This window comes from Schistocerca americana, chromosome 5 (genome assembly GCF_021461395.2).
Source record: "Schistocerca americana isolate TAMUIC-IGC-003095 chromosome 5, iqSchAmer2.1, whole genome shotgun sequence".
Lineage (NCBI taxonomy): Eukaryota > Metazoa > Arthropoda > Insecta > Orthoptera > Acrididae > Schistocerca > Schistocerca americana.
Window position 1 is genome coordinate 277,766,187 of NC_060123.1, and position 26,864 is coordinate 277,793,050.

At 43.9% G+C, this 26,864-nt stretch overlaps 1 pseudogene; it reads left to right on the forward strand.

The window, feature by feature from the left end:
- Window positions 1-24,706: 24,706 nt before the first annotated feature.
- LOC124617276 lies at window positions 24,707-24,803 on the forward strand (annotated as a pseudogene).
- The last annotated feature ends 2,061 nt before the right edge of the window (window positions 24,804-26,864 follow it).

The following is a 26,864-nucleotide window of genomic DNA, read 5'->3' on the forward strand; positions in this document are numbered from 1 at the left end:
AAGTAATTATTGTTAGAAATCATGAACAGGTAGGGATTAACACACAGTAACGTAAAGTTCTTTTGTAAGTCAAATGTGACTGTATTTTTTGTGGTTTCAAAATGACCCCTTTCCATCATTTTAGGAACGACAGACTCTGTTATTCTAATTTTAAGTTCTTCCTTAAATATGTATTGTACATTACATTTTTAAATAACTCCATGAAAAGAATTTAACGAACAAAAAAGAAATATCGAAAAAATCTGTATTGCAGAAAATGTTGTTATAGATAAACAATATGTTCTTTTGTTACATCATTGTTATTATTTCCAAACCATTTTACTTTTGAACTGTAGAGAAAAATTATTATTAATAATAATTTGTTTATTATAAACTTGATTCTCTCCTTATGGTGGATCTGATGTCATCCATGAAACTGCTGCCAAATTTTTGCTGACACATGCAAAGACAACCATGTAGATTGGTATCAGGGTACGTTCAGTGCCATGTAAAATTGCTTCAGGTGTGTGGTTAAGGCGGTGGTTCCCCAGAAAGACCTTGAATATATGATGTACATTTGCCTCAGGTGCAAAGGCTGAGTGGTGCTTACACAGGAGGAGGGGCCTGGGATGTTGACATACATTATAGCTCGCATGATTGCTTCAGCTGCTTGGATGTGTAATGGCGACGTCTGCCACTGAATATGTCAGGATGACCAAATGTAGTGGGAAGACACCCAATTTAGTGGGTGGGTGCCAGGAGGTGCTGTGTTAAAACTCGTCTGAGCTTTTGCAAATGATTTATTGTTTCGAACTACAGCACCCTATTCACCTAAGTCCCCATCATAGGGTCCTGCAATGCTGAGGCCACCACCCCAGCGACCCAGTGCAACGCACTGCTGTGTGTCGGCCTTGTACACCAGCTACAGAGTTCCGATTACATCATGTTGGCTGCGCCAGCCACCATCCTAGTTGTTTCCATGCTGCTCCGCTGGGAGCCTTAGGCCAGCCCCGCTGCTGCTTCTTCCTCACTGGCATAGCTGAGAACACGGTAGCAACAACAGCCTGCGATCATGCGTCCGAATCGGCGGCCCTCGCCTCGGGAAGTCTTCAGTGTGTGTTGGGAGCCAAGACGACTGCCCGCGATAGTGAGCCAAAGAGTGGCCCACCCTGGCTGGCTGTGGACTCCGCGTCGGCCTCAGAGGATCGAACCAACGACCGGCCGTGGACTGGGATGCTGGCGCCCCATCTGTTGTTGCATGTAGCTGGCAGTGTGACATGCCTCGCCGTCCAAGAGAGCTGTCACACTTGAATAAATCTCATTAGAAAATGGCACCTATTTATACTCGGCTGTGCATTTCTCTTTTGCTAACGCACCGCTTTGTGTCATGTAGGCACCACACCCCAGTTGCGCAAGTGTGCCTCTTCTGCCTATAGCTTGTGTCTTGCGAACCACTGCATTTACTCTTTCGAGCGGTTCGATGGCCCTGTGGCCTCCATTCCACTTGGCAATTACTGGTCAGCGTAAATTACTGCAATTCGGCCCACACCTGCTGTAACTTGCGCTCTGAATATCTCACAAAACTAACTTTCCCTATCCTAAACGGTGGTGCCGCTACAGATGGGACAGGAGGTCTCTGTGGGTGGGAAATGAGGGTTGACCTAGAATTTAACTATGATATTGCAGTGCCTCAGCAGCTGTCATGAAATAAATAAAATGTATTCATGATTGCGAATATGGACAAACATCAGCTATTTAATAGAACGGTGTCAATATGTGCTAGAACAGGACTCGAACTCAGATCTGCCACTTATCATGAGTGGTCACCTTACCGTTAGGCTATCTGAGCACAGCTCATGATCAGACCCAAACGTCCATATGAAGTCAACCACATGTCTACAACTCGCTGTAGTTGCTGCAGTGCCTGTTCTTTCATACATGCATGCGTGTCCAAAGGAACATTGTATCAGACTTCTAAACAATGCAAGGACAGTATCGTATTTATTCACAAACACTGGAGAAGCTACTTTGCCGGCCGGGGTGGTCGAGCGGCTCTAGGCGCTACAGTCTGGAACTGCGCGACCGCTACGGTCGCAGGTTCGAATCCTGCCTCGGGCATGGATGTGTGTGATGTCCTTAGGTTAGTTAGGTTTAAGTAGTTCCAACTTCTAGGGGACTGATGACCTTAGAAGTTAAGTCCCGTAGTGCTCCAAGCCATTTGAAGCTACTTTCAATTAATATGTCGCTCGTCTACGGGAATATACATAATGAATGTATGGGTGCAGGTTGTAGACACATAGCTGTTGAGATATGGGAATTTGAATCTAGTCATAAGTCATGTACGGATAGCATAGCAGCTGAGGCGACTGCTCGCATAAAGTGGGAAATCAGGTTCAAGTCCCGGTCGGGAGCAAATTTTCATTGTCGTCATTTCATTATACAGATGGTAGTTGTCTATATTTGCAGATGCAAATACATTTCACGTACTGAATATAACTAGTTCACCTGCCTTAGTATGTCACCTGATACCGTATTTGTAACCTGATACTTAAGGTCAAGGTGAGCTGGTCTGCCCACTAGATAACTACTACTTATCAGTTACAGTGTTCTCTTATCACCGAAGGGATGCGTAGTCCGATATTTACCTGACCTGGAACATACTCTCCTACAATAACGGCTGTTATTTTCAGCGGAAGCTCGATTTTGATGGTGTTAAGATAAAATCCTGCATGGGCCACAGTAACTTCCCTCAAATATCATCGTTATGTTTAAGATTCAATTCCCCCCTCCCCCCCTCCCCCAAACAAGATTCAAGAATATTTCTCATGGAGTTCGGTATTGTCCAGTTTCATGTAAACAACACAGTTTACAGGTGCAGCACGTGTGCTTCGGTCATGTAAAGTTACAAAAAATGGTTCAAATGGCTCTGAGCACTATGGGACTTAACATCTGTGGTCATCAGTCCCCTAGAGCTTAGAACTAATTAAACCTAACTAACCTAAGGACATCACACACATCGATGCCTGAGGCAGGATTCGAACTTGCGACCGTAGCAGTCGCGCGGCTCCGAACTGAGCGCCTAGAACCGCGAGACCACCGCGGCCGGTGTAAAGTTACAACCGAAAAGGAATTTCAATTTATCTTCTTACGTTGATTGCGATATTATAGTATTCTACGTGAGTAACCCCTCCAGCGAAGTACTGTCTGCAACACAACCCCTTCAGTTAAGTACTTGCTGCACACAAGAGTAAGGCGCTTATCCAGCAGAGAACTGTTGACGGAAGACATCAGCGATACGCCGCCAGTCCACACACAAACCACTCAGCCATGGGAGCGACTCCATCTGCAGCTGTCTGGCACATATTACGACATGCTTCCAAGATGAAAACTGTAGTTGTAGCCATCGCTAAGGGTAAGAATCGTAGGGACGGGCGTAATAAATGCTTGTATGAGTATAGACAGAGAGAAATTGAGCTCCAGCAACAAAATTTCGGAGGGTGTTTGTGGATATTATCTGAGGGTTTTGGTTTGAGAGTCCCGTGGTCTTCTGTGGCTCGTTATGCGGTAATAATGTAAGTGTGGTGAATTCGGTTTTTTGCTACAGTTATCTCCGTTTCTATGCAAATGCGTTTACAACAGGGAAAAGACCTGCAATATCTTATGTTCTAACACGTAAGTATCCGGCTTTTTGTAAGCGTCTATCTACAGATGCAAAAGTATTGTGGTATGGCTGTCGTCTCAGCACAGCATAGTCGTATTTCTCTTCCGTTCCATTCGGTGATTGCATACACAAGACGCATATCGGCCAACTTTTCATCAGAAAAGCTATCCATTTTGTTGTGTATGTCAGCTATCAACTAACATTTCCAATAAAACAAACTTGTGACAGAACTGAGCAGTACTGAATACAGGTTTGGGGACAAAGAGAGAGTTGTCATTGGTATTCCCAACAGTAAGTACTGTGAGGCCGGAGACCAAAGGAATCATTGGCCCATTTTTCAGATCTGAAACGATTACTGCATCACGCTATCTGGACATTCTTCGTGAATTTGTGGCGGTACAAACTGCCTGAGACGACACTGCGAACACCTCGTGGTTTATGCAAGATGGTGCCCGGCCACATCGCACGGCCGACGTCTTTAATTTCCTGAATGAATATTTCGATGATCGTGTGATTGCTTTGGGCTATCCGAAACATACAGGAGGCGGCGTGGATTGGCCTCCCTATTCGCCAGACATGAACCCCTGTGACTTCTTTCTGTGGGGACACTTGAAAGACCAGGTGTACCGCCAGAATCCAGAAACAATCGAACAGCTGAAGCAGTACATCTCATCTGCATATGAAGCCATTCCGCCAGACACGTTGTCAAAGGTTTCGGGTAATTTCATTCAGAGACTACGCCATATTATTGCTACGCATGGTGGATGTGTGGAAAATATCGTACTATAGAGTTTCCCAGACCGCAGCGCCATCTGTTGTTGAAAATTGTAACTACTGTAATTTCGAAAGTTTGTCTGCCTGAAAATGTACTGTTGTCCCAAGCATATTGCAACAAACGGTGTATTTCTATCGCTGCTCGTTTAGTTTTTATTGCCGTTTCAAATATACCGGTCATTTTTGAAACACCCTGTACATACTTGGAGAAATATAAATATAGACAAGCAACTACCTCCAAGCAAAACAGGATCTATGTTGATTCAGCTCATCCACAACAAACCCAACAAATATAGTCTCAAATTCTGGATTACTGCTATTGTAGCGACAAATTATATGTGTAATTCTTTTCTATACCTCGGAAAAGAGTACACGCACAGAGAGAAACAACCACTTGGGTAATACGTCATTCTGCGTGTCATGGAGCCATTTCCAAATCACCAAAGAAATGTGACAATGAACAACTTCTTCATGTCTTTTCAACTTGCTAAAAGAAAGCTGAAAGAAAAGAAAACGTCATCAGTTGACACACTGAATATGATCCATTGTGAAACCCCTGATGAGGTAAAGAAATCAAATGGTGAAATACACTCCACCATGGTTCTACCCCAGACTGGCAACACAGACTGCACACTGACCATGTATCAATGAATGAAGATTAAAAATGTATTTCTTCTGAGTACACTGCATCCTGAAGTACCATTAAGAAAAGAAGGAACGAGAAAACCTGAGACAGCAACAGTCCACAATATAACGAAGTGGGAGCGGGGGGGGGGGGGGGGGGGGGGTGAATGTGGTTGATGATATGATCCACAAACACAGCGTGTAGGAGATGGCTGATACATGTTTTCTAGATCTTGGATATGGAGGGAAGAAATAAATGGGTCATTTCCAAAATAGTAGCGGACAAGGAAACGGAAGGGAAGAAGTTCACACTTCAGCTTGCGAATGAACTCAAGAGAACAGAAGAGCAGTAAGGATAACACACAAGAGAAGAGGATATGGAACCAAAACCTTCAAGAAACAGGAAGAAGTGCCAAATCCGCGTCTACAAAAGAAACAAGACGAGAGTTATCAGTATAAAGTGCCACAAAGCAGTGTGGGGCGAATGTGCACTTAGATCAGATATCATTTATGCTAAGGGCATCTAGCAGAGTCCAGTGACTTGAGTAAAAGTTACACCAAAGCCATGCCTAAAATCATTCAAGAAATATCCTTAAACATCCTCCGAAAGCAGTCTGTTCTTTCTCAAGAAGCGAAAGCGAAGAAGGTAGTAATGTAGGAGCATGATGTCTGGAGCGTTGCTCTCTTTCTGATTCGTCCCAAAGGTGTATCACTGGATTCAGGTTGGGACTCTGGGCAGGCCAGTCCATTTCAGTAATGTTATTGTCCAGAGATCATTACTTCACAGACCCTGCTTTGTGAAAGGATGCATTATCATGCTGATACCAAAACGACCGTCTTCGAACTGTTCCTCTGCGGTACGCAGTACACTATATTGTAAAACGTGTCCATATCCCTCTGCTTTTAGCGTTTTCTTAAGTGCAATACGGGAACCACACCCTAATCAGGAAAACTCCCCCTTACCGTAATACCACCTCCTCCGTACTTTACTGTTGGGACTACGCATGATAGCAGGTAGCGTTCTCCGGGTATTCGCGAAACTCAAACCGTTACATCGGATTGCCACGGGAGTGTAGCGTGATTCAGCACGCTTCCAGTCATCCATCATTCAGCGGTGTTGCTCTTTACACCACCTCAATTGTCGCTTAATACTGACTGCTGAAAAATGTGTCTTAGCAGTTGGTCGACAATTGCTCCCCATTCTTTTTAACTACATATGGGCAGTGATTGCGCCAACTGGACTGCTTGTAGCACTGTGGAACTCACGAGTGAGTTCTTCACTTGATTTCAAGCATTTTTTTTACAACCACGCTCCGTGGTGCTCGACATTCACCATTCGTCATTACATGAGATCGGTCAGGTCTTTGTTAGGCTGTGATTGTTCCTTCGCGTTTCTACGTCACTGTCATATAATCAACAGTCGACTTGGACAATCACAGAAGGACAGAAACGTCGCTGATGGATTTATTATTTAGGCGACACATTCGAAGCCACTGAGCTCTACTGAACGACGCATTGTGCGGTTACTGCTTCTCTACTGCAACCCAATTCGCCTGGCCTCCTTTTATACTGGAGGATCCGCCTCTGGTGACGTGTAGTGGTCAGTTACGCATTACGTAGGGGTGCCCGGATACTTTTGATCAGGTAGAGTTCATTCTATAATGAGTATCTATTATCACAATTACCTTCATGTGCTGTTTGACATTCACTGCTGCATGAAGCCTGCTCTAGACTTTTCGAGTGTTCTGGTCTTCACAGATCCACTCTGCTCCTACACGTTCTTAGTATCATCTACCCAACTCCTATCACGTGAATCTATCAGAGAACTTCCTTGGTCCAACTATCATCCATTTCAAGCTTAGTTACATACTTCGCCCCAGGATCTTCACTAGTTCATTTGTTTGTCTTCTTGTCTCTGCCAGTAATTTCAAAATGCTTCTCTCCAGCGTTGGCCATCTTCAAGCTGTAACTGTTTGCCTCATGAGAAAACCATTTCTCGCTGCCTCAATAGAAACTGATAATAACTGAAGATTGTCAGTGATGGTAAGTAATTAAATGAAAGTAACTGATATTTACTATAAAAACAGTCTTGATCACGATTTATTTATTAAGGTGACCGGTTTCGACCACTACTGTGGTCATCTTCAGACCATTGAGCAGGAACCTTTTTCTGCTGGAGAATCACTAGTAGTCTGAAGATGAGCACAATAGTGGTCGAACCCGGTCGCCTTAATAAATAAATCGTGATCAAGACTGTTTTTATAGTAAATATTTGTAACACATTGGTCACTGTTACTCCTATAATGTATTAGAAAGTAACTGAATTACATGTAACGATTACTTTTCATGAAATTTTTCCTTGCAAGCGATACATTTTAGAAAATGTATTTTGTATGTGTAATTAACTTATTCCAGTAGTACAGTGATCGTTATTGCATTGGAATCGTCACTGTGTAGCAGTCTCTCGCAGGTGGGAAAGATGTGTCGCCTCTATACTCTTTGACGCATTCTTCATTTGTTCATTGTTAAAACTGTTTGACAAGAGCGAAGTCGAAATATGTTTCCTGTTTGTTCCTTGCTCTGACATACAGCATGCCCAACGAAATGGAAAACAGTGAGAGTGACGTGAGAGTATTTCCGTTTCCTTACGTAAAGAACTAGTTTGAGTTAAACGGTGCACAAAGAAAATATGACCGTAAAATGTAAGCTGTGCCCGGGAAACAAATTTTTGATATTTGCCTGGAGTACGGCGTCGAACTGAAGGAAGCATATACAGGTAAGTAATTGCAATTTGAAACTGTGCTATGTAATATTAAAGTTATAAATTGAAATACACGTACACTCTATTGCCAATTGATACTGCAGTTTTCCAAGACTACTTCGCTAACCTAAGGAAACAAAGTAACTCTAAATGGTGCAAATACAACAAATGGCAAAATGTAACCATTTTACGAATAATCCCACTATCTTTGTCTCCATTGCAGAGGACCCAACCAACAAAGTATGATGATCCTCCCTATCTTCCGCTACTAGTGGTGGTTGTCCAATGAGCATTTTTCTCGTTCAGACCTCTAATCATCAAAATATAGGGTAAGCGGCTTCACTTTTGCTTTAGGCAAAGTAGAATCGGTAAGCGAATTATGCCTGCTGAACAATGTACTATTCGGTTAGATGTAAGGGAAGGGATCTCGTAAGGCGGTAATGAAGTGGACATGAATGGGTTGGATGTTGGATTGTTTTGTTCTATAAGTATTCTTTTATTGTGTTTTATGTTTGCCCCATGCAGCCTTTCTATTAATAGCTTTTTTTAAAAGTTAGATCCACCTAACTGTAAAGTAATTGTAATTTGGAATTGTAATTATGCCAATTAACTATTAAAATCCTCCCGAACAGGCCAGGAAGGCCCAACGATACCGACCGGCCGCCGCGTCATCCTCAGATCATAGGCGTCACTGGATGCGGACATGAAGGGGCATGTGGCCAACACACCGCTCTCCCGGTCGAATGTCAGTTTGCGAGATCGGAGACGCTACTTCTCAATCAAGTAGCTTCTCAGTTTGCCTCACTATGGCTGTGCACCTCGCTTGCCAACAGCGCTCGGCAGACTGGATGGTCACTCATCCAAGTGCTAGTCCAGCCCGACAGCGCTTAACTTCGGTTACGTGATTCAAATGGCTCTGAGCACTATGGGACTTAACAGCTGTGGTCATCAGTCCCCTAGAACTTAGAACTACTTAAACCTAACTAACCTAAGGACATCACACACATCCATGCCCGAGGCAGGATTCGAACCTGCGACCGTATCAGTCGCGCGGTTCCGGACTGCGCGCCTAGAACCGCGAGACCACCGCGGCCGGCTCGGTTACCTGACGGGAACCGGTGTTACCATTACGGCAAGGCCTTTAATTATACCAATTACTTTTGGAAAATATAATTTGCAATTGTAATTAAGTATATATTTTTACAAGTGACTCTAATTGAATGCAATTAATTTTTTGTGCACTTTGGCAACACTGAGTATTGTAGACTTCCAGTTCCTTGAATGGAATGGGAATACAATGAATGATAAAAATTACCATCTGCCACACATTTACAGAGCATTGATGTAACCGTAGAATAGTGATTGTGTGTCAGTTTTCACATTCATTCGTCGTCGCTTTCTTCGTCAGTGCTAGACGGCTGTCCAGTCATTCTGGAGATGCATCAGAGTCATGCATCATCACAATCAAAAACGAAAATTCCATCCCTTGTTGACTCATCCGTATGTAACGTACTAGCGGTGTACGCAGATGCGCATCGACTTCTCCTCATACAAACGTCTGTAGAGCGTCACTTTCGTTACAGTGCTGCAACGGCAACAGACGACAGGGATAGGCGGTCGAGTGGATCTGGAATTCTCAGTTGTAAACACGTCGTTCGACCAGCGCAGACTCGCGAGTTAGTTACGAGGGCCGTTAAGACTCGCACGAGGCGTAAGAACAGCTGTAAACAAACAGCTGCATGACGAGTGATTCAAGGGCAGGTCGTAAAAGAGAGCGCGCTGATTTAGCGAGCGTTTACCCGTTTTTAGTCCCTGCTTAATATGCACTGTAGCATTGTCCGGAGGCGCTGTAAATTAGCAGGCGGCACTTCTTGCGCCCTAGTGTGACTATAATTGTTATGCGAGTCATTAAGCTCGGCTTTAGGTGGCTCATAAGACAGTTGTAAAGACATAACAGACGGCATGTGAACGGGCGAGAAAGATATGAATCTCTCTTAGGTTTTTAATACTAGTAGATTTGTTGCAATGAGGGCTGAGCCTTACCCGTTGCCAGAGCAGGCAGTTACGGATCTCGTTTTAGCGACGGTCGGTTTTCTTACCGCGGTGTCGCGCAGACTGCCTTTTGGCTGGGTAGGTTTCGGGAGCACACGCGACAGCTTGAGTGATGTAGTGCTTCTGGTACACAGAGTGTGCCCTGTCTTGGACACGATGTTGTACATACAGTGATTTATTTCACGGGAGGATGAAAGGAACGATGAGTTTTACCGTCTCATCGACGTTAGATAAAGTTAAAGATGGAACAGGGACTCAATTTAGTAACAATGGAGGGTATACCATAATGAATTCCAATAATTCATCCCAGCTTCCACTTGAGATCATGCATATTTATCATCCAATTTATAATGACTGACCAGCCGGCCGTATTGGCCGAGCGGTTCTAGGCGCTTCAGTCGGGAACCGCGCGACCGCTACGGTCGCAGGTTCGAATCCTGCCTCGGGCATGGATGTGTGTGATGCCCATAGGTTGGTTAGGTTTAAGTAGTTCTAAGTTGTAGGGGACTGATGACCTCAGAAGTTAAGTCCCATAGTGCTCAGAGCCCATAGTGACTGACCACCTCTTTTAAGTCTTCTCGTGGGTCCCATCTGTGACACAATTCCATTTATCTGCAACCTTTAATGAAATAAACCTGTTACAACGTCGACAACTGGCTGAATCCTGCTGCCTTTGGTGCATAACCTACATTTTTATGTTTCACCTTAACCATGGCCCCCGGTTATACACACAAGCGTCGTGGTCACCTATACTCTACAGAAACAATTCTCACACACCGTGGGCGTAGCGCCCTCTTGTGCAGGGGAAGAAAACCCCTTCCGGTTAGGCGGATGTGCAGTCCCTCGAGGTCTCCCAGCCGTCAACGCAAACGACTCTTTTCTTTTTCAGATAAATTTCAATTGAAGACATTATAGTTCTGGCCATACGATATTTATCTTGTTATTTTCTGATTTCTTTGATACCATAGACACCAAATACATTTACTTTTCTGACTTTCCGTGAGTAAATACAAATACAGACGTCCTGCTCTCATTTTTGTGTACACGATAAGTTACTTGGGTCGTTTCGAAGAGAGCCACCGGATTTTACAAGACTATATCTTCTACGAGAACGAAAATAGAATCGTGGGAGAAAAGCAATACTGCAAAGTTTGTATTCAATTTATCCATTGAATTTACAACGGCATATCTTTTACTTGCGTGCACATGCAACCTTGGGGTACTTCTTACTACTGCGTTGAGGATCAAAGTTTTCATTATCTTTTTCACATAAGGTCCGCCTGTTATGCAAAATACTTTTTTCATATAGACGAAAACACGTGTCAACACCTTTATGCCATAGTCAGTGGATTATACTTATTGAAGTCTGTAAAATGCGAACATAAGTGGTAATTAAACTACTAAAATTAGGACTAAAATGATTTTTACCTGTTGTAGCCATTAATTCAGTTTTTCATTACAGGGTTATGCAGGATATACTGTACAATATCCAGAACTGGTAACTGGTCATCTGGAACTAAATTATGTTTGTGTGAATTAGATGGCGGGTTATCACATAACTTTATATCTAAACATAATGTTGTTATGTTAAGATATTTCGCGACTGTATTTTCAGTTACTTAATTTAGCCATCGCAAATGCTATTTCGTCTGCGTTCCCATGAGTTGTTTGAAAGCACACATAAACACTGCGCATATTTTGCTGAAATTCGCTTGTAAATAACATTTTTCAAAACATTCTGGAAACATTTCTCAACTTTGCCAAAACACAGTGTAAATGTTGCTTTGTGTGTTTAGTCGAAGTTGGCGTACGTTTGTTCTCGAGTGCGTTTGGCAACAAATTTAAATTTTGTCTACTTCCTTCCTAACTCTCTCTCTCTTTCTCTTTCTGTGTGTGTGTGTGTGTGTGTGTGTGTGTGTGTGTGTGTGAGCGTGTATATTTAGCTATTTGTGTCGTCTTTTCTATAATCTTCCTTTAACATGCTGTATAGTGCCACTGCAGATAATACTTTAGCCGTTTATAATCTGCTTTCCTTCTTCTAATGCCTTCCACAAACAATGTTTTGCATAATAGGCGGTCATTATATTCAGTAATTCAATAAAAGAGCAGCAAAATCAAATGATGCATATTTTTCATTTACCTGTCATTAATGTACCATGTGCTCTTCTTTTGTCACACGACACACATCCACACAAACTCGACGCCTAATTTTGCGAGCACTTCTGCAATTATTGCATTCGCTGCTGTTGCTGTGCAGCGACGAAGTTAACCCAAACTTACTGGAAGGGGAGGTATACACATGGAGTCATTAACAGCCCTGGTCGGCCGCGGTGGCCGAGCGGTTCTAGGCGCTTCAGTCCGAAACCGCACGACTGCTACGGTCGCAGGTTCGAATCCTCCCTCGGGCGTGGATGTGTGTGATGTCCTTAGGTTAGTTAGGTTTAAGTAGTTCTAAGTTCTAAGGGACTGATGACCTCAGATGTTAAGTCCCATAGTGCTCAGAGTCCTTTGAACCATTTTTTTAACAGCCCTGCCCTTCACCACCATCACCAAGAAAACATATCACATATTGTAGCATCAGACGAAATTCCATAAACAAACGAATTCTTGAAACTATTGCTGGTCATTGGTTACACTTGTCAAAGTCATCCATAACCTCCCTGCATTTACTGAATGTTCCAGACTGGTAGGACACCACCTAAACATTCTGCAAATTTTGCTCTGGTGTGTTATCATACTTGACTGGCCAGTTTGGATCCTTTATTTCGTCAGTCAGATTATTTGTCAGCAACTTTTGTTGCCTTTCATAACACTCTCCTTCACCACGCTAAAAGAAATCATCAATTTTACAAAAATGGGCCTCTTCAAAAGCATTCCTAAACGATCTTCAGTAACGTTTAAACTGCCACTATCTTCGAAACTGAGTATCCTGTCGAAACATAAACGTTGTCGAATGCATTCTACAGTCTGCTATCCTCAGCGTAGATTGAAACAGCAAGCCTTGAGGCGGGTCCATCAGACCTACCGATATTGTGACTTTCCGGAAAGCACCTGCAGTGTCATTGTGTAGCATCGTGCCTCAAGACATTTTTTGGGGGGGAGGGGGGAGGACAGAAGGGAGCTGATAAAGATCCTGAGCCGTGCGCCGCTCGTGTCGTGTCGTTTATTGCTCGTCATCTTGTTTTTGTGGTTCTGTATCTTCGTTTTTCTTTTAATTCGATTTACTGGCGTCACTAGGTTGCTGGTTTGCTTGTCCGTGAGTGGCAGCAGCAGCGCTTATGGATAAGGGCACCGTCGTACCATCTCTGGAGTGAGCGCTAGTATTTCCGGGTCGTCGTGTGTCTGGAGTTCAGTCGGGATGCAGCTCCAGCGAGGTGTGCACAGCCGGTACTCGCGAAACCGCTGGGGACATACATGCACTGTCCGACGAAAGGAGCCTGGAGCAGGGACGACCGTTGGTTGGTCGTTCTGTCGGGCGACGCGTATTCCCGATGGAATTACATCAGCCTCCACGTGCCTCGGTTCCTCAGCGTCGCTGTCGGACTCGTAGATTCTACTACCCACTAGGCTGAACCTATTCTTATCATTACCTTCCGGCATCTGCATTTCACACTCGTCGCTTTCGCTTGCAGTACCCTCACGACTGTCACTCATTTTATCACTATTAGAGACGAGATTCTGCTGTGCTGTGGCCCTGGCTTTCGCTCTCATCAACATGCGTACTTTCATGTGAATCGTACACTCGACAACAACGTATATTGTAGTCTTAACAATAAAAAGGAACAAAATACCAATCACAAAACAAAATGCTAAACTGGATGTGCGCAGTGAACAGAAATGCCACCAACTTATACTTGCTAATAGGATTGACACACAAACGCTTGTGCAATTACTGTTCAGCATTTGCTGAGAACAAGGAACATTAGGACACACAACAAAACAACAAAAGAGCAACATGCTTGCAGCATAGAAGCAAAAAACACAACAACAACAACAAAAAACACACAACTTATGCTACTTATTTTTATCTGTGATTCTACTATCAAAATGATCAGACAAGTTGGATCACAATGAAAAACAAAACTGAGGTGTCTCCTAACTGCATCTCAAGCAGATCCCAAAATTACTAATCCTGGCAGGGTCGCCATACGTAACACCCCACCCGTTGCTTGTCCACATTTTTGCGTGTGTTTGCCTCTGACAAACAACTTACAGAGAAACTGGGAGTGGAACTGTACGCAAAAATGGATAACGCTAGATTTAAATGTGGCCCTGTCACCCCTAATTAATCTGCGGTGGTAGCATTGACGATAAATCACACCTGTTTTTACTTCCAAACATGAACGATCACGAACACTTAGGGTGTTCAATGACATCAAACACATACACAAAAATAAAATAAAGCAAACAGGTGAATTCAGGATCAACTACTGAAAGTAAAGGCTCTACTGAATCACAATAATTTTATTATAACCTTCAAATAAATGCTGAATAAAACACAATGAACCATTTACAAATTATCCTCCTGACTGGCATTGGCAGTGAACTGTGTTAAAATTGGTCCAAAACGCGATCTCTTACAACTTGGCTGACCGGCTGACATCGACACAAAACATAAAATACGAAGAACCACTACACCCGAAAGTACCGTGAAACTTCTGTAGAAACAGCAGTTGCACGTGATCCAACTATTGAACGTTACTCCTAACACAGGCCGAAGCGGGAGCAACCTCACAGTAATGTTCCTGTTGGAGCGGCGACGTGCGGCTGTGCAGTTGGCGTGTGGAGTCTCGGAAAGTACACTCCTACACTACTCGGACAACAGACCGCTGTATCCATAAACTTCTCTATTTGAAACGATCTTGTCGGCAGCAAAGAGCTGGCGCAGCTAACGTCCACTCAGAATGAAAGACCAAGACGGGAGACGACTTGGCTAACGTCCTCTCAGTACAAGAGCCCAGAACGGAAGAAGACCATTACCGAGAGTTTAGCAAGATCGCTCTTCACCTTTGTTTTCTCCCCTCAACTTTTACCGGGTGAATCACACCACTAGAAGCTCTCAAAATACCCAGTTTTCCAGTGCCGACCAATGTACGGCCTGGGAACAGAACTCTTTTTCCACCATGCTTTTATTTCGACAAAATTTCACAAGTAAACTCCGCCCTCGCTGGCTGGGAAGAACCACAGCTGTGGGCAATAACACGTTTACTGGAAGTTGTCTCCCAAGAGACCACTCGAGATTTTCCCGGCAAGATTCCCTGTCGTAGCGAACACAGATTCTTGCACTGAAAGTTTGTTATTCGGACCTCCTGGCCTGCCCCACTTCAGTTACTCGAAGGCGTAAAATTGGGGGTACAAAGGCGAGAGCACGCACAGGAAAGCCCGTCCAGCTATCCACTGCTCTGTTTTGGTAAACACTTGAACACCTGCAGCCGCATGTCGTTCAGAGGTTGGCGACTGCTGTGGCCTCTCTAAACAGATTACAGAAATCGCCCAGTTCACCATTCATACCGTTAGGCTGTCGCCTTCGGTGGCTAGGCAGGGAGGTAGCCGAGCTCTGTCTCGCGTACTGCCTTACCGCAAAATCTTATAATGACAAAATCGCGGAATTCTCGCGTGCCGATGTGTTTCCACATAGATTTCCTACTCCGTAATTTAGAGTATTACTCCAACAAAACCTAAAGTGTCACTTTAAATGGAACCATGTAAGGTGCAAGGCCGTTGCCACCTTACAGTGTCATGTCGTTTATTGGTGGTGGTGGGTAGTGTTTAACGTCCCGTCGACAACGAGGTCATTAGAGACGGTGTCGTTTATTGCTCGTCATCTTGTTTTTGTGGTTCTGTAGCCTCGTTTTTCTTTTAATTCGATTTACTGGCGTCACTAGGTTGCAGCAGCGCTTATGGATACGGGCACCGTCTTACCATCTCTGGAGCGACCGCTAGTATTTCCGGGTCGTCGTGTGTCTGGAGTTCAGTTGGGATGCACCTCCAGTGAGGTGTGCACAGCCGGTACTCGCTCGACCGCTGGGGACACACATGCACTGTCCGACGGAAGGAGCCTTGAGCAGAGACGACCGTTGGTTCGTCGTTCGGTCGATCGTCTTTTGACCGTTTCTGGGCCTTTTCAGTTCGTCATCTTGCCGGACGTGGGTCAGTTCCTTCCTTGTGCAGAGAAGTCGGGTGGCCAATGGGCAAGAGGTACCTCTGCATGGTTGGGTCTGAGCTAGTGTGCCCAGGTCGCCGTGTCTTCGACTTCCGGACGGACATCGAGTTGAGTCGGGTTGGAGCTGCAGTGAGCTCCGTACATCCAAGACTCGCCCGACCGTTGCCGACAATCAGAACTTGAGTCGGGTTGGAGCTGCAGTGAGCTCCGTACATCCAAGACTCCCCCGACCGTTGCCGACAATCAGAACTTGAGTGGGGACGACCGTGGTTGGTCGTTCGGTCGGTCGTCTCATCGCGCGACGTGTATTTGGTCGCCGAGCGCTTATGGAAACTCTGTGTGTGTGTGACTTGTTATTTCTCCTTGTTATTCCACGGTGATTGGTTTTAAGATTGTCGGAGTTATTGGTGCAAGTTTGTTCGTGGAACTGTGTGTAGCGTCTGTGGTTTCCACTGAGTAAATGAATGCTGTCTGCGTACTGGAGTAGTCGGTCGGTCGGTTGCGACAAAGCGGCGAGGACATCTCCGCGGCGTCAGGTCAGGCCGGAATTGATTAAGTTGTTGGTTGGTTCTTCAGCCGTCCCTAGGTCGTGCTGCCACCCGATTATTTAGTGTCTCTCTCTCCTAAACTGTTGTTACAGTTTCCTCCCTGGGGTGACCCTTGGAACACTTCTGAGCACCACTGTTCTGTTCTTTGTGATTGTGATTTTCTTTTGGCACAAGTATTGTGCGAGGCCTTTAGCCGTGTATTAATTTTGGCTGTTATATGTCCAGTATATGGCCTTCATCCGAATCTTATGTGAAGTATTTTAAGATTAGGCTTTCAGTCGTGTTTATTGAAAATTATTGTTTGCTCTGTATTCAGGCCATTAGCCGAGTTTGTTTTAAAATCTGTGGCTTTCAGCCGTAATGTGTAAATTCCTGTCTGTAAGGTTTCTCTTTCATTATCTTGAATTCTTAAAATGGCCTTCAGCCGTACTGTGTAAATATTTATCTTATGGTTTGTTCAAAATGGTTCAAATGGCTCTGAGCACTATGGGACTTAACATGTGAGGTCATCAGTCCCCTAGAACTTAGAACTACTTAAAACTAACTAACCTCAGGACATCACACACATCCATGCCCGAGGCAGGATTCGAACCTGCGACCGTAGCGGTCACGCGGTTCCAGACTGAAGCGCCTAGAACCGCTCGGCCACAACGACCGGCTTAAGGTTTGTCTTTAATTATTTTGAATAATTGTTTGGGTCTTCATCCGTCAAAATATTTCAAGTTTTCTTAAGATGATTTTCTGTTGTACTGTAAAAATGCTTGTCCTTAAAGGTTGCCTTTTAATATGTTGAAAAATTATTGGGCTTTCAGCCGAGGAATTAATTAAAATTTTCCTTAATTTGGCTTTTACCCGAGGTTTTTAAATGCTTGCCCTTTAAAGAATTTCCTTGCTGATCTGAAATATTATTTGGGTGTTTAGTCGAGCAGATATTTTAATTTTACTTAAGTAAGGCCTTCAGCCGTTTGTCTAAAATTCTGATGCCTTAAAAAGAATTATTTAAGGATATTTTAATTTTACTAAATGAAGGCCTTCAGCCGTTTCTCTAAGTCCTTGTGTTTTAAAAGGAATTGTTTAAACCTTATTATTGAGAAGTAACTTGAGCCCTCAGCCGTGAATTGATCCTTGTAGTTTTAAAGAGAAAACTGTGCATTGGTTTACGAGGAATAAAGTTGTGTGTTCTTGTGTAACTGATCTTGGCCCCTTTCCACAACCTGATCCACTATGTCCTGCGAAACCAGATTTCAGATCCATCACAACCTGTTTAAGGGGAAAATGGTAGTGTTACTGGTATTGCTGCTTGAGGAAGTTTCGTTTCATGCCTTTCGACTGCGCCATAAGCTAACGAATAAAAGGGTAGGCCGATCACGAAATTTACAAGTCTCTGTGTCAAGTACAGAAGGCGAAACCAACTTTGGAGGATTCGGAGCAGCTAGGGTGTTGGCAGCCCCAGTTTTACTCCCGAGAGCAGCGCACACTTCGCATCGCCTCCCCAGCGCCGCGGCTTTCACAGTGGCGCAGTAAACGCCCTCGCAGAGCGCCCTAAGCGCCGGCTGTAAACACCGAGCACGCCAACTTCCCGGCTCAGCGTGAAGTATTTCCAGTGCCGGGCCGGCTAGCGCTTAGCTCCGGTCGAGCACTTAAAATGAAAACACGCGGCTCAGGCGAGTTCAGGGTTTATCTTTCCGCCGTGTCGTGAAAGGGGATCCTCGCCTTCTCATTAAGAAGTCTGCTTCCGTCTTTCGGAGGCTGCGCCTTGCTTCAGCCCCGGTGGAAGAAGATATTGCCTGCCCCTGTGGCGTCTTGAGCTAGCGCCGAGCACCGAGTTACAGTCTGCTGTGCTTAATACTAGCCGTTTCTAAAGGATATGTTCTTCTCGCACTCGGGTGCCCAGGTCATCTCCAAATTATGTCTACTCCTTTCCAACAGCCCTTCCCTGTATTTACAGTATCAAGTATACGCCGTGCATAATTCAGTGGCCTTCCTCCTCAGAAGAATGACACTGAATAAACTTACGCCATCTTTTCAGTAATTATATCTGCTAACTTACTTCTTATAACTGAAGAAGACTGAACTAGCAAACAGATTTAGTGGTTGAATTTAATTTACTTAATTACATTTCTCGTATTGAATATTGACAATAAATAAGAAGAAAGTATCAACTGAACAACGTTCTTTTCTGAAAAAAAGAAACAGTCCAAATCGCTTAATAGATGCTTCATTTATAACGTCGTTCTGGCTACTGTTATCATCAGATCAAAACTTCGAACTTGTAAAACAAAATTCACTGTCAGTACAATTAAACTTATGCATGATCGGGGTGTTGTTTTGATCTGATTTGATGATGGCAATAACGAAATGGTTCAAATGGCTCTGAGCACTATAGGACTTAACGTCTATGGTCATCAGTCCCCTAGAACTTAGAACTACTTAAACCTACCTAACCTAAGGACATCACACAACACCCAGTCATCACGAGGCAGAGAAAATCCCTGACGCCGCCCGGAATCGAACCCGGGAACCCGGGCGCGGGAAGCAGGCAATAACGGAAACGACGTTCTAAATATGGACATTCGTCGTGTGACCTAGACAGTTTTGTTCACAATATATCCTCGATGATCGTTGACTTAATACAGGAAACCTATTTCCTTTATTAGCAACTGACCAGTAGTTGCTCGCGCATCATCCATTTACATCGGTATTTTTGTTATTTTTGGCTTTGGGCAGGAAAGACCATGCAGCCAATAGTAGTTACAAAAGTGTCATATTAACATAATTGCGATTTTGAGAATAGAACAATAAAAAGATTTCGATGAACAAACATAATTTCTTTATGTAAAATAAAAACACTAAAAGACGAACACCAGAGAACCAGCGGTAGTTACAAGAGTGCTAAGTTAACTTTAGTGCAATTTTCATAATACATCAATTATAGGAGTGTGAAGTAGCAAGATAAGTTCGTTATATAAATTAGAAAACACAAAATTACGACCCGAGGGGAGAGGGGGGTGGGGGTTCAAACCGGAGAGACTCAAGAGGAGAATGGTATCCACAGGAACTTATAATTGAAAGTTGGAGAAGGGCGTCGTTTACAAAGATAAGTTCATAATGCAAAGTAAAAATACAAACTCACGTGCCTGTTTTCGAACCAGGCTGGTTCCATGGGAGGACAAGTTTCACACAAGGGATCAAAGCTGGATACCAGTGTCTTTTAAATACAATAGTACACAAGCAAATAATAACAGCTTCACGGTAAATGATAACAGCCGAACAGTTGCAGGCAGAAGATTTATTGGTATCCTTGACCACAGTTTCGGTATATCTAAATATACCTTCATCAGAAGCAAAAATGCACCTGAACAGGAAGACACCTTCATTAGCAAAAAACTTAGCAATATAGCTGAGATAAAAGAAAAAGCAAACACTTATAGCTTTAAATACCATGAAAATTACCAAAGTATTACAAGCACAAAAGCATTTAGTCACTTACTAAAAGCCGGCCGCGGTGGTCTAGCGGTTCTAGGCGCTCAGTCCGGAACCGCGCGACTGCTACGGTCGCAGGTTCGAATCCTGCCTAGGGCATGGATGTGTGTGTTGTCTTTAGGTTAGTTAGATTTAAGTAGTTCTAAGTTCTAGGGGACAAATGACCTCAGCAGTTAAGTCCCATAGTGCTCAGAGCCTTTTGAACCATTTGAACTTACTAAGATCACATTCTGCAGTGGAGGTGCATAAAACAATCGTGCCAAAGGCGTCGCCAGTAGTTAGAATTAAAATATCAGTACCATCAGTACAGCATATTTATGAAGAGATGGTCAGCCGGCCACTGGTGGCCCAGCGGCTCTAGGCGCTTCAGCCTCGAACCGCGCGTCCGCTACGGTCGCAGGTTCGAATCCTGCCTCGGGCATGGATGTGTGTGATGTCCTTAGGTTAGTTAGGTTTAAGTAATTCTAAGTTCTAGGGGACTGATGACCTGAGATGTTAAGTCACATAGTGCTCAGAGCCAAGAGATGGTTGATGCGAACACGGCATACTATCAGTACTTAGCCTATTAATTAGCGTAAGAGGGTGTGGAAGCACACACTACCTGCCAGGTTAGCCGAGCGCGCTAACGCGCTGTTTCCTGGACACGGGTAAGCGCCGGCCCAGTATCGAATCCGCCCGGCGGATTAACGACGAGGAACGGTATGCCGGCCAGCCTGGATGTGGTTTTTATGCGGTTTTCCACATCCCCCTAGGTGAATACCGGGCTGGTCCCCTCGTCCCACCTCAGTTACACGGCTCGCAGACAGGTGAACACTTTCGCACTATTCCATGGCTTACACTAGTCACAGACAGTTGGGGTACACTAATTCCTTCCCAGGGGGTACGGGGTGGCGGCAGGAAGGGCATCCGGCCACCCCTTCAACTATTATTACCACATCCGATTAACCATGCCGACCCTGTGTATCCGCGGGAAAAACGGCACAAGCGAAAGAAATAAAGGTGTGCAAGCACTAGGGCAGACAATTTCACCGAGAGAGGGTACTTATGGTATGCGCGAAACACTCGCGCACGCTAAAACCTGGGATACATACTCATGCGCGTCAAAATTTTAAAGGTGCGCTACTTCAAATCCTCTGTCTTAATAAATAAAATATGGTATTTAAAGCTATAAGTATAATTGCGTAGGCTTCTGCGGCCAGAGTCAGTCGACATAAAAGTTTTCTGGGTTTGGTACCGCGTCATAATGTAAAAACTACTTCTGCTGGAAAAATTAAAAAAACCAACGTTTTGGCCACGATTGCAGCGGCCTTCTTCTGGGTCTAACCAATACACCCAGAAGAAGGTCGCTGCAATCGTGGCCGAAACGTTGGTTTTTCTCCAGCAGGAGTAGTTTTTACATTATGACGCGGTACCAAACCCAGAAAACTTTTATCTCGACTAAAGCTATAAGTGTTTGTTTTCTTCTTTTATCTCAGCTATGTTGCTAAGTTTTTTGCTAACGAAGGTGTCTCCCAGTTCAGGTGCATATTCGCTAATGATGAAGGTATATTTAGATGTATCGAAACTGTAGTCAAGGATTTCAATAAATCTTTATCCTGCAACTGTTTGGCTGTTATCATTTACCATGAAGATTTTCAACAGTTGCTGCTACAGCCATGTTTAAAATTTTGAAATAATAACAGAATGTATCGGACCGGTGAAGTAAAGCTGTTACACTTGTATGGAGGGGGTACCCCTCGCAACCAGTTTTTTGTACAAGATCGCCTTTGCGGCTAAGTACTTGGTATAGGCCAGTATGACGTGGTTCAGATCCACCACTGCCGTGTGCTGATCACAGCGTTCAGAACCGATGATTTTCAACCGTTACAGGTTGCCGGAGCAACTTCCCTGCCCCATGGGAGAGTTCACACGAAGTCTACTAAGCTTCACCGACGTTAGGTTTTATGCCCAGGAGGTGGCCGCCCTTGTAGTGCTGGGGTTTGCGCGACTCACGGTACCAGTAGCGATAAGAAGCTTTCTTGAGCGTCGATTTGGAATCTGTACAAAGGACTGGTGTTGGGTGGAGTATCCTTCGATAATGCTCCTTTTAGCGAGGCCGTCAACAGTTTCATTACGTGGAATACCTTGTTGCCCTTTTGTCGAAAGTAAGTGGACATCAGTCTACACGGGTATCAATATAAAAGTTGCCTGTCAAACGGAAATTTCTTTGGGACGCAAAGTGCATCGCGATCCAAAAAATAATTCCAATACGTACGACAAATCGAGAGGATACAAGATAAAATGCGCATACTACTGACTTGGAGGGATTTTGAAATAAGAAACACTGAGAATAAATATGCCTTCAGACTGATCAGTTTCGGCAGATTGTAAGTGGGCTGCTTCTGTGTTGGCAGCGCTGTGTCGCGCTTTGCGTTGGATCTCTGACTGCGCTTTCTTTGTAAGAGACTCTGTGGCTGCTTGGACTCGTTGTTGTAAATTAGACGCCAGTAATGATCGAAGTACTGTTGGACAGTTGGAAGTTAGTCGCCAGCAGTGATGGAAGTACTGTTGGGCTGTTGGAGGTGAACAGCCAGCAGTGATGGATATTAAATGTGAGAAGTTACCATTGATGGAGGGTGGAGGTCTGATCTGGAAGTATCCGACTTGGAGATTATTCATGATTATATATCTTTGTACTGGATGTCGTTGACGATTTATATTCGTGTTTGAACTGGATGTTAGATATTAAGGTAAAAAAAAACATTATTTGGTTTTGCAACAATATCATTCCTTTGATAACCACTTGCCTATTAGTAGTTAAGGCATTAGTAGTTAGATTTTTTTATTTAGCTGTCACTATTGGCGCTTGCTGTATTACAGTAGTTCGCGTAATGAAGATTTTTGTGAGGTAAGTGATTAATGAAATGTATAGGTTATTCTTAGGATTTCTTCTTAGTCAGGGCCATTCTTTTGTATTAATTATTTGAAGTCAGGTTATTATATTTGCGCAGTCAGATTGCGTTGCGCTAGAATATAGCGGGTCAGTGTTGACATGATAAGACAAAGTAAAGAGAAAGTAGGCTCAGTACGTTCAGTATTACTCAGCTGTTTCAGAATCAAATAACGTAGAAGTTTCATTTCTCAGTCGCTCAGCAGTTTGAATGCAGATTCACACATTTTAATAAAGAAGTTTCAAGATCAGCGTCAGTCGCCCACGTTCCTCATATAGGTCAGCGACTAATCGAACTGAATCAAGATTTTGAAGTTTTGCACACACTTCAGAAAAGGAAGAAATTTTTGCTTACGTGAAAAATTGGAAATAGATGTGTTTAATAGTAAGAGCGATAATATTCTAAACGATCAACTCGTGAATGTCTCGAGTACTTTCATTAGGAGCTCTTCGAGGACGTTACTTAAAATTCCCTCACGTCTCGGGTTGATATACCAAACAAGTGCAGTCAAAGAACGACTACTGCATAAACTAGCAGTCCAGTCGCCACCTACAGACAGAATTGCTGTGCCACATCCCAGCGACCGTGAAAAATGCTCATGAATGTCGGTGACTCGTTTTACGCCCCTGCCGCAATAGTGCAGTGCACTACTTACTCTTTTCACGAGTGCGCCAGGCAGCTGGTTGACCTATGCCGGTAAACCCGCAGCGTAACACGCGATACGAGGCAACTTTGCTAGTCGACGGAAGAAGACGATGAGCAGAAGGAGACAAGTGTGGCGGTTCAGCGGTGCCAGCATGTTATGAAGAGGGCAGGATGTAAAATAAGATGGAGACAGCTCAGTCCCACGGTTTTACAGTTTTTACACTGTTGAAGTATTGATCATTTTTGAAGATTCTTGTATGTTTTGTCTGAAGATGACAACCCGCTCTTGAAACATGTCTTGTGATTTGTGTCATTAACACAAATTTTATGTGGTGAAAATTTTAAAGTATTACTAGGATTATAGCTGTTAAAACGTGCAGTGCCATGAAGCGACGAATACTGCTGAGAGTGGGAGCTTCACAACTCGATACATGGATTACCAATTTGTAAAAGAAATGTTATATTAATAATACGGCTGCAGCTGTTATGACTCGCCAGATGAATTTCAGTTATTTCTAGATTTAGTGACATCTTTTATTTCTCGAGAGCAATGCTGCTGAACTACAAAAAATGGTTCAAAAGGCTCTGAGCACTATGGGACTTAACTTCTGAGGTCATCAGTCCTCCTAGAACTTAGAACTACTTAAACCTAACTAACCTAAGGACATCACATACACCCATGCCCGAGGCAAGATTCGAACCTGCGACCGTAGCGGTCGCGCGGTTCCAGACTGTAGCGCCTAGAACCGCTCGGCAACCCAGGCCGGAACTGCTTATATTGTTAACTGAAGCATGTCACAGTTAATAAGTAATAGAGTTTTGTCACGAGCTATGAAGTGGTTGCCTTTTGTACCAGTGGTCTAGTCGTACTCGCTTCGGTGGTACGTGTACTAAAATTAGAAATTCGTGGTAAGATCTTATGGGACCAAACTGCTGAGGTCATCGGTCCCTAAGCTTACACACTGCTTAATCTAAATTAAACTAACTTACGCTAAGGACAACACACACACCCATGCACGAGGGAGTACTCGAACCTCCGACGGGGGAAGCCTCGCGAACCCTGACGAGGTGTCACAGACCGCTCGGCTACCCCGTGAGGCGTAAGCGTACTAAAATTGGAATGATTCAGAGAAGATTAGTATGGCCCCTGCGCACGCAGAATTGTGAAGGGTTCCACATTTTTAAGACCAACGCGATGAATTGGATAAAAGGCCTCTCGATCCCTTATTTGTTCCATAAAGACGATAGGAGTATTCTTGAGTTTTGGACATTCCTGCAAGATCGCTTTACCTTTCTCGCACACAGTCCGAGATACCGTCAGTACTTTGCTAACTTTTTGGGTGGTGCCTTCTTCGAGATCCATGCAGCTACTGTGTCCCGGATATGAGAAGGTGGTTTCAGCGTATGTAATTTCAGGACTCGGTAAGTGGAATTTTCTTCTTGAAGACGTGCCCGGAACATGCCTGACTGCCTTGGGATTCTGAGTGTGTCCACCCACAAGTTGGCGGGGCGAGGAAGTGATTTTGTTTGTTTTGCAAAGAGGATGTTTTTAATTCCGTTTGTGTTTTGTTTGTTATTGATGTTAATTATACGTCATTATTTTTCTCCTGGGAGGCGTCGTATGTGATCTAAATAAATATAAAAAAGGGTTTGGAAAAAAACTGGAAAGGTCATATATTTTTTCAATAAAAAATACACTAATCCTTGAAAAATGTAAGCAGGCCACTTGTGTTCAAGTCCCTGCCGTGTCACAAATTTTAATTCATTCCTAAAAAAAAAGAAAAAGTAGTAGCTGTTTTGACTAGTAATCAAAACAATCTGGGTCTCAGGTTCGAAATTCGCCACTGCTTAAATTTTGAGTACAGATCATCAGCGCCGGCCGAGGTGGCCGAGCGGTTCTTCGCGCTACAGTCTGGAATCACGCGACCGCTACGGTCGCAGGTTCGAATCCTGACTCGAGCATGGATGTTTGTGATGTCCTGAGGTTGGTTAGGTTCAAGTAGTTCTAAGTTCCAGGGGACTGAAGACCTCAGAAGTTAAGTCCCATAGTGCTCAGAACCATTTTTAACAGATCATCAGCAGGACGGCCAAAGACTTCCGGCATAAGAAGACAACCCTCTTTCTGCCAATGGGCTTGTCAGAGAGGGAGGAGAAGCGGTCAAAAGTTAAGAGTATTCTCTTTCTCTTGGTCTGGAAAATTTTCCCTAAAACGCGAAGCAATCAGGAATGAACAAAGGCATGACGATATAGAACTTAATGAAAACCACTGCATTAATGGCACATAGTATCTACCTATAGGACATGTGGCCTGTAATTGGAAAGTGTCATGATGATCTCTCCATCGGCAAAAGATTGCGGGCTAGTTCCCCATCTGGAGCAAAGGGAGGAGACTGCCAAGGGGGAGGTAACCATGAGAAAAAGACTGAATAACCAGCAAAAGGATAAAGTTCTGCGAGTCGGGGAGTGTGGAATGTCAGAAGTTTGAATGTGGTAGGCAACCTAAAAATGTGAAAAGGATGTTGTGATTTTTCTCCGTCGATGTATGTCGATGTGTGAGAAACAGCGTGCTGTAATCGAGTTTCGAACTTGGAAAAGTTCGTCCATACATGGGGCTCACTCTCCTTCAGTATGACAACGCAGACTATTCACAAGTACTGCAAGAATCAGACGCCTTAGATTCACTGTCATCGATCATCATCCGTACAGTCCCGACTTGGCCCCATCCGATTTTCATCTGTCTCCAAAATTTAAAGAATGCCTTCGGCGATGTCACTTTGATCATCAGAGATAAGAGTATCGCCAGGAGTGCCCCATGGACGTGTGATAAGACCGCATCTGTTCTCTATATACATAAATGATTTGACGGACAGGGTCGGCATTAATATGCTGTTGTTTGTTGATGATACTGTGGTGTAAGGTGAGGTGTCAAAGTCGAGTGACTGTAGGAAGATGCAAGACGACTCAGACAAAATCCCCAGCTGGTGTGATGAATGGTAAATGTGGAAAAATGAAAGTTACTGAGAACGAGTAAGAAGAGCAAACCTGTAATGTTCACATACAGTATTGCAAGTGTCCTGCTAGACACAGTCAAGTCCATCAAATATCTAGGCGTAACGTTGCAAAGCGTATTAAATGGAACGAACATGTGAGAATTGTGTTGGGAAAGGCGAATGCTAGACTTCAGTTTACTGGGAGAATTATAGGAAAGAATGGTTCACCTGTAAAGACCACTTGTAGGACGCTG